Genomic DNA, 19,133 nt, shown 5'->3' with positions numbered 1-19,133 from the left:
TAGGTACCTGAGCACATCGAGGTTTCTGGAGAGCGGCACACCCAAGCAGGGCATGGAAGCTCCGAGCCCCTTTCCCATACCTCACCTGTGCATCTCTGCATCTGCATCCTTTGTGATATTCTTTATAATACACTGGTAAATGTGTTTCCCTGAGTGCCGTGAACAGCACTAGCAAATTAATTGAGCCCAAAGAGGAGGATGTAGGAATCTCAACTTGAAGCCAGTTGGTCAGAAGTTCCAGAGGTCAGACTTGTGACAGATATCTGAAGTAGGGGCAGTCTTGGGGACTGTGTGATCTGACACTATCTCCAGGTAGAGAGCATCAGAATGAATTGAATTGGAGGACACCAAGCTAGCACATCTGTACAATTGACTGCTTGCTTGGTGGTGGCGAGAAACCTCTATACATTTGGTCTCAGGAGTCGTCTGTGGTTGTGATGTGAAAGGAGAGTAAAAACAGTTTTTGTTTTTTCCACTCAGTATAAAAGATAAAAACGTATACTCCTGTATAGGGCACTTACCATAAATACAGTTTGCAGGACTCAGTGCTGTTCTGGGTGAGTCAGCGAGTGAGTGGTGAGTGAATGCGAAGGACTAGGACATTACTATACACCACTGTGGACTTTATAAACACTCTATACTTAGGCTACACTGAATTTATTTTAACATATTTAACATAATAAATGACATATTTATTATTTAACATAGTAAATTAACCTTAGCTTTCTGTAAATTTTTTACTTTATAAACTTTTAATTTTTTAAACTTTTGACTCTTGTAATAATACTTAGCTTAAACACAAACACATTGTACAGCTGTACAAAATATTTTTTCTTTACATCTTTATTCTATAAGCTTTATTCTATTATCTTAAATTTTTAATTTTTTCAACTTTTTTTGTTGTTGTTGTTAAAAACTAGGACACAAAGACACATTAGCCTAGGCCTACACAGGGTCAGAATCATCAATATCACTCTCTTCCACCTCTACATCTTGTCCCACTTGGAGGTCTTTAGGGACAATACCATGCATGGAGCTGTCATCTCCTATGATTACAATGCCTTCTTCTGGAAAACTTCCTGAAGGACCTCCCAGGGGCTGTTTAATAGTTACCTTTTTAAAAAAATAAGTAGGAATACACTCTAAAACAACAAAATATATAGTAAATACATAAACCAGTAACATGGTCATTTATTATCATTCTCAAGTATTATGTACTGTACATAATTGTATGTGCTGGACTCTTACATGACTGGCAGTAAGTGGGTCTGTTTACACCAGCATCACCACAAACACATAAGTAATGCGTTGTGCTAGGACTTTATGACAGCTATGGGGTTACTAGGCTACAGGAATTTTTCAGCTCCATGATAATCTTATGGGACCCCATCATATATGTGGTCCATTTGACCAAAATGTCATTATGCAGTGCTTGACTATAATCCTGCTTACAGCATTTTGTACCCCAACCATACCCTCAGGTTGATATGCCTGGAGAAATGCCAGTTACACCTGGCCATACCACCCACAGCCTTGGTTCATGTTCTCATCATCACAGTTGCATTAGATACCTTAATGATCACCCTCCTCTATTTTGGGCCATGGAGTACTTTGAGAATCCAACAATAACTCTGAACCTCTCCACGGAAGAATCACGTGGTCACATAAGCACAATATTTTAGATATAACAGACAACCCTTAAAAGCTAATCTACAGACCCCAGCTCTCATCCTAATCCATTCTAAATTTTTCTCCATAGGGCTGCCAGTGTGAACTTGAAAAATAAATTTTATTGCATTGTTGGCTTTTTATTACCTTCAGGGAAGACTTCAAGCTCCCTAGTAAAGTACATGAGACACCTCCCACGTACTGCTCACATTCCTTGGCCTACCTTTTCACTCCACCATTGCTGCAGCAATGAGCTGATGTGACCCAGCTCTCCTCAGCTGTGCATCCCTTGCTTTCTGTTCCAGGGCTTCTCTGCTACTGGGACACTTGCAGGAACTGGCTCAGATAATCTATACATGTGCACCTGGAAGCATGAGAAAATTATCACCGCATGAACAAGCCTTAATCAATGAGGGTCAGGAGCCGGTAGATCAATGCTTCCTGTTTGATGTCTAAGAAAGACAATTCTGATCCCTGTGGGATCAAGGCCCAGTGGCTTATAATGATGACCAGCTTACTAGCATGTCCTTGGAATGGTTTTTCCTCCTTCCTGTTTCACCTGCCAAGTTTTTCACTCCAGTTCCTTGGGAATGTCCCAAGATAAACTACCTGAATGCAAGCTCTTGTCTCAGGCTCTGCTCTTGGGGGGAACCCAGGCTCAAAGAGAGGGCACAAAGGCCCTGACTAATCTAATCCTGCCCACCCTTCAAATTTCATCTCCTGCAGCTCCAACCATCACACAGCTGGTACTGCTGAGCTTCTCACATTTCTGAGACACACTGCTGTTCCTCCTCCTTGTGACAAATTCTCACTTGTCATTTAAGTTATATCCTATGGGGCACCTCTTCAAAAAAAACATTCATGAAAACCTCTCCCCATGCCCTCACCAAGTACAAGTAGTACTTGTACTTGTATAATAGCCATCCTTACAGGTGTGAAGTGGTATCTCATCTCATAGTGATTTTCACTTGCACTTCCCTGATGATTAGCGATGGTGAGCACATTTTCATATAACTGTTGGCCCTTTTTGTGTCTTCTTTGGAGAAACGTCTGCTCAGATCCTTTGCCCATGTTTTTTTTTTTTTTGTTCCCAAGTTTTATTCAAGAATTGATACAAAATATTCCAGATAAATAAAATTTAATCCTCATCTTTCTCCTCTTCTTTGTCCTGGTTAATTTGGAAATAACGTAATTCATAACTCTCTTTACTGTTAGCAACTGTGCGCAACCAATCACATAGATTATTGTTCTTCAAATATTTTTTGTGAGATATTTCAAATACCTTCTGGAAAAAGGCACTTCCGGTGTCACAGTGAGCTTGCTCTTGCTCCTTTCGATGGTCACCACCCCTCCACCAAGATTCACAGCTTTTCCATTCACTTTGATCCTCTCTTGCAAAAACTGCTCAAAACTGGCAGCATGGCAGCATCCATGATTCCATCTTCTATGGGGTGGATGTGATCAAGAGTGAACTTCAGAACCTGCTTCTCTTTTTGTCCCCTTTCACGGCAAGCTTTTTTGTGGGCGCTCTGGTGGCAGTGGAGGCAGAAAAGTCCTTCGCTCATTTTTAAAATTGGGTTATTTTTTCTTCTGCTATTGAGTTGTAAGAGTTCCTTATATATTTTGGATATTAACTCCTTATCAGATATGTGGTTTGCAATTATATTTTCCTAGTCCATCGGTTGCTTTTTAAGTTTGTTGATTGTTTCCTCTGCTGTGCAGAATTTTTTAGTTTGATGTAGTCCCATTTATTTATTTTTGTTTTTGTAGCCTGAGCTTCTGACGTGATATTAAAAAAAAAAAAATCAGGCCGGGGGCAGTGGCTCACACCTGTAATCTTAGCACTTTGAGAGGCCAAGGCAGGCGGATCATTTGAGGCCAGGAGTTTGAGACCAGTCTGGCCAACATGGTGAAACCCCATCTCTACTAAAAATACAAAAATTAGCTGGGCATGGTGGCACACACCTGTAGTCCCAGCTACTCGGGAGGCTGAGGCAGGAGAATTGCTTGAACCTGGGAGACAGAAGTTGCAGTGAACCAAGATGCGCCACTGTACTCCAGCCTGGGTGACAGAGCAAGACTCTGTTTCAAAAAACAACCATTGTCAAGGCAGATGTGGAGAAGTTTTTCCCCTAGGTTCTGTTCTAGGAGTTTTATGGTTTCAGGTCCATAGTACACTGTTGGTGGGAATGTAGATTGGTATAGCCATTATAGGAAACAGTATGGAGGCTCCTAAAGAAATTAAAAATGGAACTACCATATGATGCAGCAATCACTCTCCTGAGTATACGCCCAAAGGAGATGAAATCATCACCTTGTAAAGATGTCTGCACTCCCCTGTTCATTGTAATGTTATTCACAATAGCCAAGAAAGGAAACAAACTAAGTGCCTATTGACATTTAGGATGAATAAAGAAAATGGGTTTTGTGGTGTATATACAAGGTATTTTCAAAAAATTCATGGAAGGTCTGTTTTATAAAAAAAAAACAAAAAACAACAACAAAAAAAAACCTATGTGGCTGGGCGCGGTGGCTCACGCTTGTAATCCCAGCACTTTGGGGGGCTGAGGTGGGCGGATCATGAGGTCAGGAGATCAAGACCATCCTGGCTAACACGGTGAAACCTCGTCTCTACCAAAAAATATAAACAAATTAGCTGGGCGTGGTGGTGGTCGCCTGTAGTCCCAGCTACTCGGGAGGCTGAGGCAGGAGAATGTCATGAACCCGGGAGGCGGAGCTTGCAGTGAGCCAAGATCACAGCACTGCACTCCAGCCTGAGTGACAGAGCGAGACTCCATCTCAAAAAACAAAACAAAACAAAACAAAAAAACAAAAACTACATATGGATTTCAAAATTGTTTGCAACAAAATAAACTAGTACTAACTTGTTTGTAACATGTCTGGACAGGATCTAGTTAGAGACACTAAGGATAACACATCAGTTTGAAAAGAGTCCCTGTCAGAGCAACACGAATTCTGCTAAAATTGAAGCAAGAAGAAGCATCAAAGGTGTGGTGAAGCTTGTGTGAAAGAATGATCAAATCACTGATTCTTTACAAAAAGTTTATGGAAACAATCCCCAAAGAAATCAGCAGTTTACAAATGGATAACTTGTTTTAAAAACAGATGAGGCAATGTTGAAGAGGAAGCCCATAGTGGCAGACCATCCACATCAATTTTCAAGGAAAAAACTAATCTTGTCCATGCCCTAATTGAAAAGGATTGATGACTAACAGCAGAAACAATAACCAACACCAGAGACATCTCAACTGGTTCCACTTACGTAAATCTGACTGAAAAATTCAAGTTGAGTAAACTTTCCACTCAATGGGTGCCAAAACTGTTGCACCCAGATCAGCTGCAGGCAAGAGCAGAGCTTTCAATACAAATTTTAAAGAAGTGACATCAAGCTCCTAAAGCAAAATAATTGTAATGGGAGATGAAACATGGCTTTACAGGTACGATCTTGAAGACAAAGCCCAAAGCAATGGCCACCAAGAGGTGGAAATGGTCGAGTCAAAGCAAAAGTAGATTGGTCAAAAGAAAAAGTCATGACAACAGTTTTGTGGGATGCTCAAGGCATTTTGCTCGTTGGCATTCTGGAGGGCCAAAGAACAATAACATCTGCTTATTATGAGAGTGTTTTGAGAAAGTTAGCCGAAGCTTTAGCAGAAAAATCCCTAGGAAAGCTTCACCAGAGAGTCCTCCTCCGCCATGGCAATGCCCCTGCTCATTTCTCTCATCAAACAAGGACAATCTTTTTAGAGTTTCACTGGGAAATCATTAGGCATCCACCTTACAGTCCTGATTTGTATTCTTCTGACATTTTTTGATTTCCTAATCTTAAAAAAACCCTATAAGGTACACCCATTTTTCTTCAACTAATAATGTAAAAAGGACTGCACAGATGTGTTTAAATTCCCAGGACCCTCAGTTCTTCAGAGATGGACTAAATGGCAGGTATCACTGCTTTCAAAAGCATCTTGAACTTGATGGAGATTATGTTGAGACATAGTTTATACTTTCCATTTTTATCTTTTAATTCCATTTTTCCATGAACCTTTTGAAGCTCCCCCCATACAATGGAATATTATGCAGTCTTAAAAAAAGAAAAGGAGACCCTGTCGTTTGCCACAACATGGGTGGACTTGGAGGACATTAGGCTAAGTGAAATAACCCAGACACAGAAAGGAAAACTTTGCATGACCTCACTTATGCATGGCATTTTCAAAAGAGCTCAAATACACAGAGATAGAGAATGAAACAGTGGTTACCATGATTGGGTGGTGGGGAGAGGAAATGAGGCACTGTAGGTCAAAGGACACAAAATATGAAAAGTCTCAACATCTAAGGTCCAACATGAAGACTAAAGTTAAATAAATTGTGTCTGTAATCCCAGCACTTTGGGAGGCCGAGGCGGGCAGGAGATTGAGACCATCCTGGCTAACACAGTGAAACCCCGTCTCTACTAAAAATACAAAAAATTAGCCGGGCATGGTGGCAGGCACCTGTAGTCCCAGCTACTCAGGAGGCTGAGGCAGGAGAATGGCGTGAACCTGGAAGGCAGAGCTTGCAGTGAGCTGAGATCGCGCCACTGCACTCCAGCCTGAGCGACAGAGCAAGACTCCATCTCAAAAAAAAAAAAAAAAAATTGTATCATATTGGGAATTTGTGTTAAATAAGCAGATTTTAGCTGCCCTTGCCACAAAAAAGTAGCTATTTGAGATGATAGAAACATTAATCTGCTTCATAAATGTAACCATATTACTATTTATATGTATCCCATAACATTGTGCTATAAATCTCAAATATACACAATCTAAAATTTTTTTGGCTGACCACAGTGGCTCATGCCTGTAATTCCATCACTTTGGGAGGCCGAGGTAGGCAGATCACCTGAGGTCAGGAGTTTGAGACCAACCTGATCAACATGGGGAAACCCCGTCTCTACTAAAAATATAAAAATTAGCCGGGCATGGTGGCGCGCGCCTGTAATCCCAACTATTCAGAGGTTGAGGCAGGAGAATCGTTTGAACCCTGGAGTTGGAAGTTGCAGTGAGCTGAGATTGTGCCATTGCACCCCAGTCTGGGCAACAAGAGTGAAACTCCATCTCAAAAAAAAAAAAAAAAAAAAAAAAAAAAGTTGTTTTTTAAATGACCTCTCCCCAGTTTTCATTACTTGACCTTCCTCTAGGATCTCATGGTCCTGGGCTCCCCTCTTCATAGCACTTACTGCTGTGCTGTAAATATTCATTTACCTGTTGCCTCCCTCACTGAACTGTAAAATTCTTGAGGCAGAACCAGTAGGTTTTATCTATTTATCCTTCTCAAGCCTAGGACAGTGCCTGAGATCCCAAACTGAAACTCGGTGATTGTTGGTTGACAGGTTGAATAAGTGATGCGTGAGATTTCTGAATGAAGCCTGGGGCAGGTAATCTTCGGGTCTTGATAACATCTGGATCTGAATGAATCTGGGGGAAAGTCTAGTTGAACTTGAGTCTCTGTGACCTGCAGAGGTGGGAGTCCCAGCTTGACTGGTAGAGTGGGTGGGGAAGTCCTCTTCTACAGCACAGCCATAAAAAATCTGGAATTGTGACACTTTCCCCTAATGGGCCTCCTGGGACTTTACATGTCCTGTTGTGGGGAGTTGATTTTAACAGAATCTGTCAATGCTCTATCCTTTTCAGGTCCAGCTTCATAAAAATATTCAAGGCATCATTTCTTCTGATTTTGCGTGATGATCCCTCTTGGGAGCCGTATTTGAAAGGTTACAGTTTGCATTTTCGACATTAAAGTTTACTTTTTCATTAAAAATAAAGTTACAAAGATGTAGGACATTTGGCTTCTTCAATACTTATTTGCTAGCAGACTTTGGGCAAGTTACCTAAACTCTCTGGGCTTCAGTGTCCCCCCACACATGTAAACTAAATGTTCCAGGGCCATCCATGCCCATGGGTAACAGTGAGGCCAGCACAAGAATATGCTGACCACTTGATTCCTGGCTGCATAACCGCAGAATCTCCTCTGTTATTTCCAGGTGCCTAGAGGAGGTCTCTCATAGATGCCCATGTTCTCTTGACAAGCTATTTGGGAAGGACCCCTGGCTACTGTCACCACTGCCATGCCTGCCAGGAGGAGGCACCTTCCTGACACTTCACTGCTGCTGCTCAGCAGGCCTGTCAAGCGGTTCTGCTGTATTCTAGGAGAAGCAGAAACTCTCCTCTCACTTTGCGCTGTGCTTTGTCACCTGGGCCCTGAAACACCATTGCCTGCCCCTGATGCCCCCACAGCTTCCTCTACCAAACCAAGGCTGGGCTGGGAGACTAGGCACCACACCATTCCATTCTCCCTTCTCTTCTTCCATTCTCCCTTCCCTCCCTCTCTTCTTCCCACTGCCTCCAATGCACCTGTACTGGAACTTTCTCCTTTCTCACACTCACACACACACACATGCACATGCGTATGTGCACACACAAAAGTCTCTTGTCCCTCAGATCATACAAATATATGCTGGGGACAGGGGTGATCACATGCCCCACATGCCCAGTGGACATTTAGGCTCAGATAGGACAATTCTGCTACAGGGATGACAAAACCTACCTTCTGTGGTTGCTGTGAGAACAAGAAATTGTAGATACAGTGCCTATTCTGCAGCAAACTTATCAATTAAAATCCAGAATATGTAGAGAGCACCTAAGAGTCAATAAGAAAAAAATACACACCAATATACAAAAAGTGAGCAAAAGATATCAACAAGTAATTGAAAATACAAATAACCAATAAACATATGAAAATATATTCTTAATCTTATTAAGTAAGCAGGGAAAGACAAATTAAAACGATGAAATACCAATTTTTACTCATCAGATTGGCCAAAACTAAAGCCTGAAAACATAGTGTCCATCTTGCTGTGTGTAAATGGGAAATCTGAATCTGATGGTGGAGGCATAAATTGGGCAGCTTTTTGAAAAGAATGATTTAGCAGTACCTATTACAATGAAAAACATAGGTACCTCTGCCTCAGTAAACTTACCTCCAGGTGTGTATTCCTAAAGAAATACTCAGAAATGTACCTCCAAGAGATATGTACAAGGAAGTTCCCTTATGCATTGTTTGTAAAAGTAAAACAATGATGATCTCAATGCCCACTAATACGGGAAAGGTTTAATTCACCATGATTCATAAATACAGTGAAATTCTATATAAAGTGGGATAGATTTATGTGGCATGGAAGGATCGCCAAAAAGTATTTTAAGATTAAAAAAAAAAACAAGTAAAAAATATGTGCAGACTTATGCCTTTTTTTCATAGGAAAAAAGTCTAGGGGATTCACTGCTCAGCAGGCCATCCTGGCTATAGGGGCAGAACCATCACCCAGAGAGTAATTTCTTCGAAGGCAATGACCTACGTCTTTCACATTTTATACCTTCACAGCCCTCACAAAAACTGCTACATAATAAACACTAAACAAATGCCTATGAAAGGCAAGAAGGACATAAGAGAGGGAAAGAAGCAAAGAAATGAACAATCGTAGCACCTGAGGCCTGATTAAAGAAAGGAAAGAAGCTTGTATGGGTCTTTTCATATTGACAAAGCTTTAGTGGAACACTCTTTTGGTGGGTTTTCAAGGGATCAGAACTTTTAGGCAGAAAACGGAGAAATACAGACATAAAGAAGAGACCTAAATATATAAGCATAACATTGGGAAAAGCCTTTTCAGAACTGCAACTCATGCCTTTTTCAAACCTGTTCTGAACAAGGTCTCTTATCCAAAGTTGTTTCTGGCTTTAGACAGCAGGTGGCAGCAGAATCGAGCTTTCTGGTTGCAGAAACTTCTGGAGCCAGCCAGCTGTATAAAGTTTCAAATGGTTTTCGGAGGAGAAGCAGCTTTTGAGTAAAAACCTTTAATCTAAAAATCTAAACTCAACACAAAACAAAAACAAAACAGAGTGAGGAACTGGTGCCATTGGCCCCTGCCACGATGTCATTCCCTGCCTGCCATCTACAGAGCCACACCTTGTCCTTCGAAGAAATTCTGGGATTTCTACTGGCAGCGGCCAGGAAAGGAACTGAAGGTCGGTCTGTCCTGTTCTGATGTTGTCCTTGTCACATGTGGAAGCTGGTTCACCAGGAAACAGGCTCTGGTCAAGGCTGGGCTCACTGGAGAGGTTAACCCAAATTCAAAACACATTTATGGATAAAGGAAGGGTTTTTTGAAAGGAGACTTTGCAGGCAATAAAAAGAAATATAGTATTGATATATGCCACAATGTGGATGAACCTCAAAAACATCATGTTAAGTCAAAGATGCCAGTCACAAAAAGACCACATAACGCATGAAACCATTTATAGGAAATCTTCAGAATAGGCAAATCTAAAGACAGAATATAGATTAGTGGTTGTCTGGGGCTCAGGAGGTGGTGGTTGGGGAATGACTGCTAATGAGTACACAGTTTCTTTGGGGAGTGATGAAAATATTCTAAAATTAGATTATGGTGATGACGCACAATTCTCTAAATATACTTAAAAACCATTGAGTTGTACCCTTTAAATGGGTGGACTTTATGGTATGTAAGTTATCTCAATAAAGCTATTTAAAAAAGGAAAAAAAGGGCCAAGTAGGGTGGCTCATACCTGTAATCTCAGCACTTTGGGAGGCTGAGGCTGGAGGATTGCTTGAAACCAGGATTTCAAGACCAGCCTGGACAACATAGTGAGACCCCCATCTCTACAAAAAATAAAAACTAGCTGGGCATGGTGGCACGTGCTTGTATTCCTGGCTACTCTGGAGGCTGAGGCTAGAGGACTGCTTGAGCCCAGGAGTTCGAAGACACAGTAAGCTATCATTGTGCCACTGCACTTCAGTCTGGGATAACTATTAAATGGGGGGATGGGGGGGGGGAGAGAGAGAGAGAGAGAGAGAGAGAGAGAGAGAGAGAAAGTCTATGCAGTGTGCTACAGAAAATAATTGGAGATTGGTTAGAGGTATGACTGGTACATTGATGAATTTTACTTTTTGATCAGATTGTGGTATGATGGTAGCATAATATGCCTCCTAATTTGGTCACACACACTTGCTATCCCTAAGAACTGCAAATACTTACCTTAAAGAGTGGATGAGGTGCGTTGCCATCTCACTTTTTTACGGGATGGTGCTCTCCCTGGAAAGAAGGCAATAACAGGCCAGTGAAATAGCAGACATCTGAAGTCACACAGACCTGGCTTCAAATTCCAGTTCTTCCTCTTATTAGCTATAAGCCCTTATTAGCTATGAGTAAGAATTATATAACATACAATATAAAAGTGCCCAGTCCATAGTAAACATGGAATTTATGTGATATTCTTGGAATGTCCATCCTGACCAGTAAGATGACATTTTATCTCAAAACACAGCTGTGTCATGTTTTGCTACTGGTGCATCTCTAAAGATCTTCTCCACAGCCCTCTGCCCCCACCCCAAGTCCATTTGCCATCAATAACCTTACTTATTATCACTTTTTACAATGATGAGAAGACTCTGAGAATGGAAAAATAAGTCAATGGTAATACTGTGTTGGGAAGGATCTGAGTAGGAGGGAACCTGTCCCCTGGCTACCAGAAACATAGGACTAGAACAAGTAATACACACCTAGAATATAAGCCTGGATAACAACAGTGCAGGGGAAACGCTGTCCGCACCAGGACAGCTTTTATATGCAAGAATTTAGGTAGTATAATCAGAAGCATTTCTAGAAACTATGGAATATTAGGGAAAAAAGCCAACACATTAGCCAACATTGTACTTTATATTTATGCAGATTTTAAACTCCATAGGCATCTCCTAGTAGTTGTGGGGGAAAATAATACTCTGTGCATGGCGTAATGGAAAAGAAAATGAGTTAAAGGGCCAGGTGCAGTGGCTTATGCCTGTAATACCAGCACTTTGGAAGGCTGAGGCAGGTGGATCACCTGAGGTCAGGCATTCGAGACCAGCCTGACCAACATGGTGAAACCCCGTCTCTACTAAAAACACAAAATTAGCTGGGAGTGGTGGCGCGTGCCTGTAATCCCAGCTACTTAGGAGGCTGAGGCAGGAGAATTGCTTGAACCCGAGGAGGTGGAGGTTGCAGTGAGCCATTGCACCCTTGCACTCCAGCCTGGGCAACAAGAGCAAAAACTCCACCTCAGAAAAAAAAAAGAAAGAAAACAAAATGAGCTAAGGAGCTAGGCTGCCTTATTTCACAACCTCGGCTCTGTCTTCTATGAAACCAGGGCAACTATTTAACCCCTCCATGTCTGAGTTTCCTCATGTATAAATGAAGGGACTAATAGTACCTAGCTTAGAAGGCCATTATAAGGATTCTAAAAGTTAATCTAAAGTGCTTAGGACAGTGTTTGGCACACAGCAAGCACTCAGTAAATTCATTCATTCAATAAATGTTTATTGAATATAGGTGTGGCTGCTGTTTTAGCTGATGAGAATGCTAAAGTCAGTGAAACAGACAAAATCTGTGGAGCTTTCTTCCTTGGGGGAGGAGGCCAGCAACAACAACGAATGCACACAGAGGAAGAGCAATGGAGTGAATTGTGTTCCCTCCCCTCCCAAATTCATATGCTGAAGCCCTAACTGCCAACGCGATGGTACCTGGAGATGGGGCATTTGGGAAATAATTAGATTTAGAACAGGTTATGAAGGTGGGGACTCGTGATGGGATTAGTGCCCTTTTAAGAAGAGAAAGAGCCAGGTGCAGTGGCTCATGCCTGTAATCTCAGCACTTTGGGAGGCCAAAGCAGGAGGATTGCTTGAGCCCAGAGTTTGAGACCAGTCTGGGCAACATGGTGAGACGCCATCTCTATTAAAAATTTAAAAAATTAGCCCAGTGTGGTGGCACATACCTGTAGTCTCAGCTACTTGGGAGGCTGAGGTGGGAGGTTGAGGCTGCAGTGAGCTATGGTTCTCACCAGTGCACTCCAGCATGGCGGACAGAGCAAGATTGTCTCAAAATGAAAGAAAAAACAAGAGAGAGACACACACATCAGAGCTCTCTCTATGTCTTGTGAGGACACAGCAAGAAGGCAGCTGACTGCTATGTAGGAAGAGAACCCTTACCAGGAACTGAAGCTGTCAGCATCTTTATCTTGGACTTCCCAACCTACAGAACTGTGAGAACTAAATGTCTGTTGTTTAACAGACATTTTGTCTATGGTATTTTGTTTGTTGCTGATATTAGTTGATATTTTGGTATTGGTGTGTTGGTATATTTTAGTTTGTTGATATTTTGCTATCAGTAATCTCGCAGACTAATATAGATTTATATGTAAACATGTCTTTGAATAGGAACCTTGCAGAAGCCACATAGCTGGTTTTAATGATGCAAAGAGCCCTATGCTACAGTATGATGAGGTGAAGAGCCTACATTTCCTTTTCAGCAGTGGAACCCACTCTCCACAATGTAGCCTTGGAGAAACCACCTGACTCTCATCTTAGATTCCTGCATCTGTAAAATGACGAACTAGATGATACCCAAAATTTTAGATTCTGCCCATCTGATGGTTGGAATAACAGCCCACCTTCTAGGTCAATTAAACACACAGGTGTGCTAATGCTTAGGGTGGCAGAGAGGGTGTCCTGCAAGTAGACACTGATTATCCTAACTGTAACTTTCAAATGGAAAATTAATTAAATCTCTAAATTTGGATTTGGCTTCCTAGTTAGCAGTGTTTCCTTCCTGGAAAAGAAATAGTATGTGTCAGACAGAACAGCCCCTTCTGATCAGTTTTTTCCTTCTTCCTTGCATTATTGTTAGCTCTGACTGTGCAGTTCTCCTCGTGTCTCTTCCTCTCCAGATAACAGCCTAGAAAAAGGAGCTTATGGTTTCCTGAGGTTCTTTTGATAAATGGCTGACATTTGATTGAACTATTCTCATTTCACTTATTTTCACTTCTACAGAAAACTGTAGTGAGTATAACAGCACAAGGTAATCATTTTAAAATTATTCAGACATTTTATAAAATGTGATTCTGCTTCTCTCACCTCTGAAAGCTGTTCCTGGGGTGTCTTGGTTGCAAAGATTCATTCAAGTTCTTTTGCTTTTGGATTCTCCATATTCTCTGAGGAAGTGACTGCATCTAAGAATGTGTTCAAGGAAATATCTTATCACTTTCATCCTTTGATCCCTGGGCGCCTTTCACTGCCAGATGTACTGAAGGAAACAAAAATCTTCTCTTAGCTCCCTGGTGCAGTGGAATTGAGGGATAACCACAAAGAATTCAGAGTACATCACATAATGGAACTGTCAGGAAGCTTGTGATGGCAGAAACATATTTTCCTGGTGATGAGATTAGAAGGATCTTCATATAACCGTCAGATATGTTATTGTCACTTCTGAACAGTGCTTTTTATAGCAGATTGTTTCTCAAAAAGGAAATAGAAATGGTATTTTTTAATATGAAAAATATGTTCAATCTCATTATTAAGATAAATACAAATACAAATTATGAGGGGACTTAACAGATTGGCAAACATTAGAAAAGTGAACAACCTCCTCCGTTGGCATTCTTTTCTTTTTTTTTTTTTTTTTTTGAGATCGAGTTTCACTGTTGTTGCCCAGGCTAGAGTGCAATGGTACTATCTCAGCTCACTGCAAACTCCACCTTCCAGTTTCAAACGATTCTCCTGACTCAGTCTCCCAAGTAGCTGGGATTACAGGCGCCTGCCATTATGCCCCGCTAATATTTGCATTTTTAGTAGAGATGGGTTTTCACCGTGTTGGCCAGGCTTGTCTCGAACTCCAGACCTCGCGATTCACCTGCCTTGGCCTTGGGAGTATAATTTGCTGTATGGAGGGCAATCTGACAGTGTCTATCAGATTTTATAGTGCACAGAGCCTTGAATTTAGTAATTCTACTTTTAGGAACTTATCCCACAGATTTTCCAGACATGCTCAAAGATGTAGGTACAAAGATTTTATTACAGTATTAATTTGTAAGAGCAAAAAACCAGTCCATGAGGAAGACTAGTACAATAAGTTAATAATCTAGAATATATCCATATAATGGAATACTATCAAAGAACAATTTTCACAATGCACTGTTAAGTAGGGGGAAAGGTGCAGAAACATATGTAAGGAGTTTCATTTGTTTAATATACAGTTAGTGACACAGGTTGCATCTGGGGAGGAAAAGTAGGAGTTTTTTGTTGTACACCTTTATCTTTCATGGTATCTCTTCTAAAAACTTTTGTACCGTTTGTGTGTATTGTGTATTTTATTTTTATTTTTATTTATTTATTTTTGTTGTTGAGACAGAGTCTCACTCGTCGCCCAGGCTGGAGTGCAGTGGCCGGATCTCAGCTCACTGCAAGCTCCACCTTCCGGGTTTACGCCATTCTCCTGCCTCAGCTTCCCGAGTAGCTGGGACTACAGGCGCCCGCCACCTCGCCCGGCTAGTTTTTTGTATTTTTTAGTAGAGATGGGGTTTCACCGTGTTAGGCAGGATGGTCTCGATCTCCTGACCTTGTGATCCGCCCGTCTCGGCCTCCCAAAGTACTGGGATTACAGGCTTGAGCCACCGCGCCCGGCCATATTGTGTATTTTAAAAATTAATTTAAATTTCAACAACTGTTATAGTGATGCAAAAAACCCTATAGAAATAATAGTTTACATACATTTAATTTTGCTATATGTCAGGTACTCATTTTTCAACCACAACCTTGTAAGACATGCACTATCATCCCCACTTCACAGGGGGAAAACTGTGGTAGAGAGAGGCTGAATAACTTGTATAAGGATTCATACCTAATCAGTGGCAGAGCTCAGATTTGAACCAAGGCAGCCTGTTTCCGGAGACCATACTTTATCCAACATTCTATACTGCTCTGAGATCACAGACCTCCATGATGAACTCTTAATTAGAGTGTAGCCAATAGGAAACTCAGATAAACTCAGATGTGCAAGTAATATCTCACTTCTTCATTTGCTTTTCACCTACTTAAATCTGACTCTGAGTCCCCACCCAGCTTGATTGGCAGAAATTGTAATCTCAGTCATTATTTGGACTCCCCACTGCAAGGGTTTTGCAAAGTCCTGGAGTCTTATATGGTGCCAAAGCCTAGCAGAGATTCTGCCAGTTGTCAATACATACTGGTTACAACTGACATGTCCATTGCAGTCCAGTACTCTCCTGTGGCCATATGTAGTCCTACTCACCCTCACCCATATACTGAAAACTTCTTTATATTCTTGGGAAATCTTCTCCTTTCCTTTTCCTGCTGCCTTCAAAGACATTGATAATACTATCTTCATTGAGTTCAGGTTTTATCTACAGACAGCTAGATCCTTCTGCAAAATATCTCTAAGGTAAGAAATTACTAAGGGCCTACCTAACTTACTTAGGTCAAAGGGGTAGAGAAAGTACAGAAAGTAGACAAAGAAATTAATATTTAAATAGGTTATCCTGCCACAGAGTCATAGCCATGAAAAACAGAGTAACTTTGGATTTGGAGCTTACCTCCTATCTCAAGTTTCCTTCTACAAGTGTTGGACTTGCATGTTATGGAATGATGATTGTAATAAATAAATCATGCCTTCTATTGCTAGCAGATTTTGACTGAGATATAGGACAGTTAACAACTAACAGTTTGAATGCAAAGGCAGACAGGGTACACTTTGCACAAGGGACAAAGAACTGATGGGGAAACAAGGACAGTCTCCCTTTACACCTTAAAAATCCTCAAATAAGAACTTGGCATCTGCTCAGCTAACTGACACATAAGTGCAGAAAAAAGACAAGATTGGAATCCAAGGAAGGAAATGTTAGAATCCAAGGGCCTGGAATCAAAGAGAATATATTTAAATAGAAACCAGGTTGATACCAGAACTTTGGGATGCCTAGAGTAGGCGGGAAAAAGATGTATGATCTAAGCATAGGATATTTCGAATACAGGAGCTTGGATAAGAGGTCTGTCCCAAATTCCATCTGCCACCAATGAAAGCAGAAAGGAAATATGTAATGAGAGCCAAGCCATGGGGAAATAGTCCAAGATGGGTGTGCCTCCTGTGTTTTTAGTAATCATGTTGAGCTCAGCAAATCTGAGTCTCTTTATTCCTTGAGCTACTGTCCATTTTAATGAACAGGGAACATTCGATCTCAAGCAGCTTCAGAAACTCAATTTTCCCCCAGCCTTTATCTAGATTGTATAGAGGAAAAGGTATAGCTGCAGTACTGGTCGATATTTGCTTGTGAGAGCTCTTGGGCAGCTAATTCCTGGTCCTTTGCTCCACCTAGTGGATTTTCAGGCTAGAGAGGCTCTGGAAAAGAGATCAGTGATCAGAAGGGTGTACATTTGCTGATAAATAAGACTTACCAGTCAGTTTCTGGATTATTGTCCGTTTCTTTACTGATCCTATTCCATCCTAACATGTCCTTGTTTGAATTGATTGAAATCTTTTATTTATTTCCATTAACGCCAGATGTGTAGCTGTGAGTCATCAGAATCTAATGCATTCCTTTTCTCTCTTCTTAATATATCAATAACATTATATAATCAGGAGACCCATATCAGCACAGGAAAGCATATTCCACTTATAATTATATCCTCTGAGGGCCAAACTCAATCAAACCTCAACAGGGTCATTTAATTAAACAATGACCTACCTACTTAACACTTTGGGGACTCCTTTGAACAAGTAATTGGTTAAAGAGTCATAGGACTCTTTGTTAAGAAATTTCACATCAATTGTAAAAACAGATGAAATAACATTGGAAAGCAGGGCAACGCTGAAAAATTTCAGGTGGAAGAGAATTCAGAGCTGACTCTTACACAATATCCATATGTGGAGTTAATGTTGGTTTAAGCCATTAGAGGTACAACATAAATTTGACAATCTATGCTTACTTTCTGGCTGACCATGCCCCTGTCAGTTACTAGTCTTAAAGGTCACCAAAGCATTATTCTTTATTCCTTACCTATATTTGATACTTAATTTTTGTTATGGATTGAATTGTGTCCCCCAAGTATTCATATGTTAAAATGCTAACCCTCAGTCCCCCAGAATGTGACCTTATTTGGAGATAGGGTCTTTATAGAGGTAATCAAGTTAAAATGAGGTTGTTAGGGCATCTCTACTCCAGTATGACTGCTATCCTTATAAAAAAGGGACATTTGGAGACAGATGCACACAAAGGAAGAACACCATATGAAGATGAAGATGGCCCTCTACAAGCCAAGGAGAGTGGCCTGGAATGGATTCCTTCCTCACTTGCCTCAGAAAGAACCAACCCTGCTAATACCTTGATCTTGGATTCCCAGCCTCCAGAACTGTGAGAAGATAAATTTCTGTTGCTTAAGTCACCCAGTTTGAAGAACTTTGAATGGCAGCCCTAGTGAATTAGTTCAATTGCCTCTGGCAAATGAATTAGAAGCTCACTGCAAAAATGAAATTAATCCGAGTGCTAGAGTTGGACGAGATCTCAGAAAATGTATTGCTCAATCCCCTTGTTTTGAAATAAATGCCCAAAGTCACACAGCAAGTTGGTGACTTAGTCACTCTTTTAGCTCAACTTTCCGTCAATGTTCTATCACATCAATGTTCTGTCACAGTCTGCCAACTATTTCAAAGATGGTGGCAAAATCAGCCAGTGATGATGATTAGATCCAAAACTTTGTTGCAAATAATTTTTTGGGGAACTATATGCAAGCATAGGTCCTTCCTAATTATTTGCTAATGGAAGCATGTGCTAAATAGGATGCCTGCCAGAAGACTGATACCCAGCAGAATAGCTAGACAGGCAATTTGACCTCTGGCTGGGCCTGTAGGATCCATCATCCCTCCAGACAAGCACTTGGTTGTGGTAAAGATCTGGCTGTGGTTGGAAGGCTGCCCCATCCCACTGAGGATGATTCATCAGAGCAACTTAATCATCTATGGGTCAGAAGCTCAGGTTCATGTGAGCAGGGTAGGGGCTAAGGGAAAGAGAGTCTGAGTAATGCTTCACAGTGGGTGTGGGGACTTGTTATAATAGTAGGCACGCTGTTGATTAAAGTACATGACCGAAGTAATTGCCAGAGATCCCAAACCAACCATCACCTAGCATTACAGAGATGTACCTAATATCAGACAGAAAGCCTAGTTTCAACTCTGCAGCAGAGCCTTTGAAAAGTCTCCAGAAGTAATTGGCACTTAATCAATGCAATCATTATTACAGCACATGGCTACTGCAGCTTCAGGCCCTCTTGCAACTACTGAACTGCAAAAGAGGAGACTATGTCTGTCTAATTTTACCACCACCAACGTTTGATTCACTGTCTCAGACTAGATAGGAGTGAATGTATTTTCACATGTATATATTTCAGAAATACAGGTTCACTGTCAATAAGAATTCAGTCTTGTATCTATGATGGTATAAACAGGGAGGGGCTTTTTCCCTTTATAGAGGCTTAATCAGCATTAATTTTGATAGATAGCAAAGTACAATCTACAGCAGGCT

At 41.1% G+C, this 19,133-nt stretch overlaps 1 pseudogene; it reads right to left on the bottom strand.

The window, feature by feature from the left end:
• Positions 1 to 2,806: 2,806 nt before the first annotated feature.
• Positions 2,807 to 10,800, bottom strand: LOC108535111 (60S ribosomal protein L22 pseudogene; annotated as a pseudogene).
• Between the last annotated feature and the right edge of the window lie 8,333 nt (positions 10,801 to 19,133).

The sequence above is a fragment of the Rhinopithecus bieti genome, unplaced genomic scaffold, assembly GCF_001698545.2.
Source record: "Rhinopithecus bieti isolate Rb0 unplaced genomic scaffold, ASM169854v2 scaffold_12049, whole genome shotgun sequence".
Classification (NCBI taxonomy): domain Eukaryota; kingdom Metazoa; phylum Chordata; class Mammalia; order Primates; family Cercopithecidae; genus Rhinopithecus; species Rhinopithecus bieti.
Note: the sequence above shows the minus strand (reverse complement) of the source record. Positions and strands in the feature narration are given on the sequence as shown.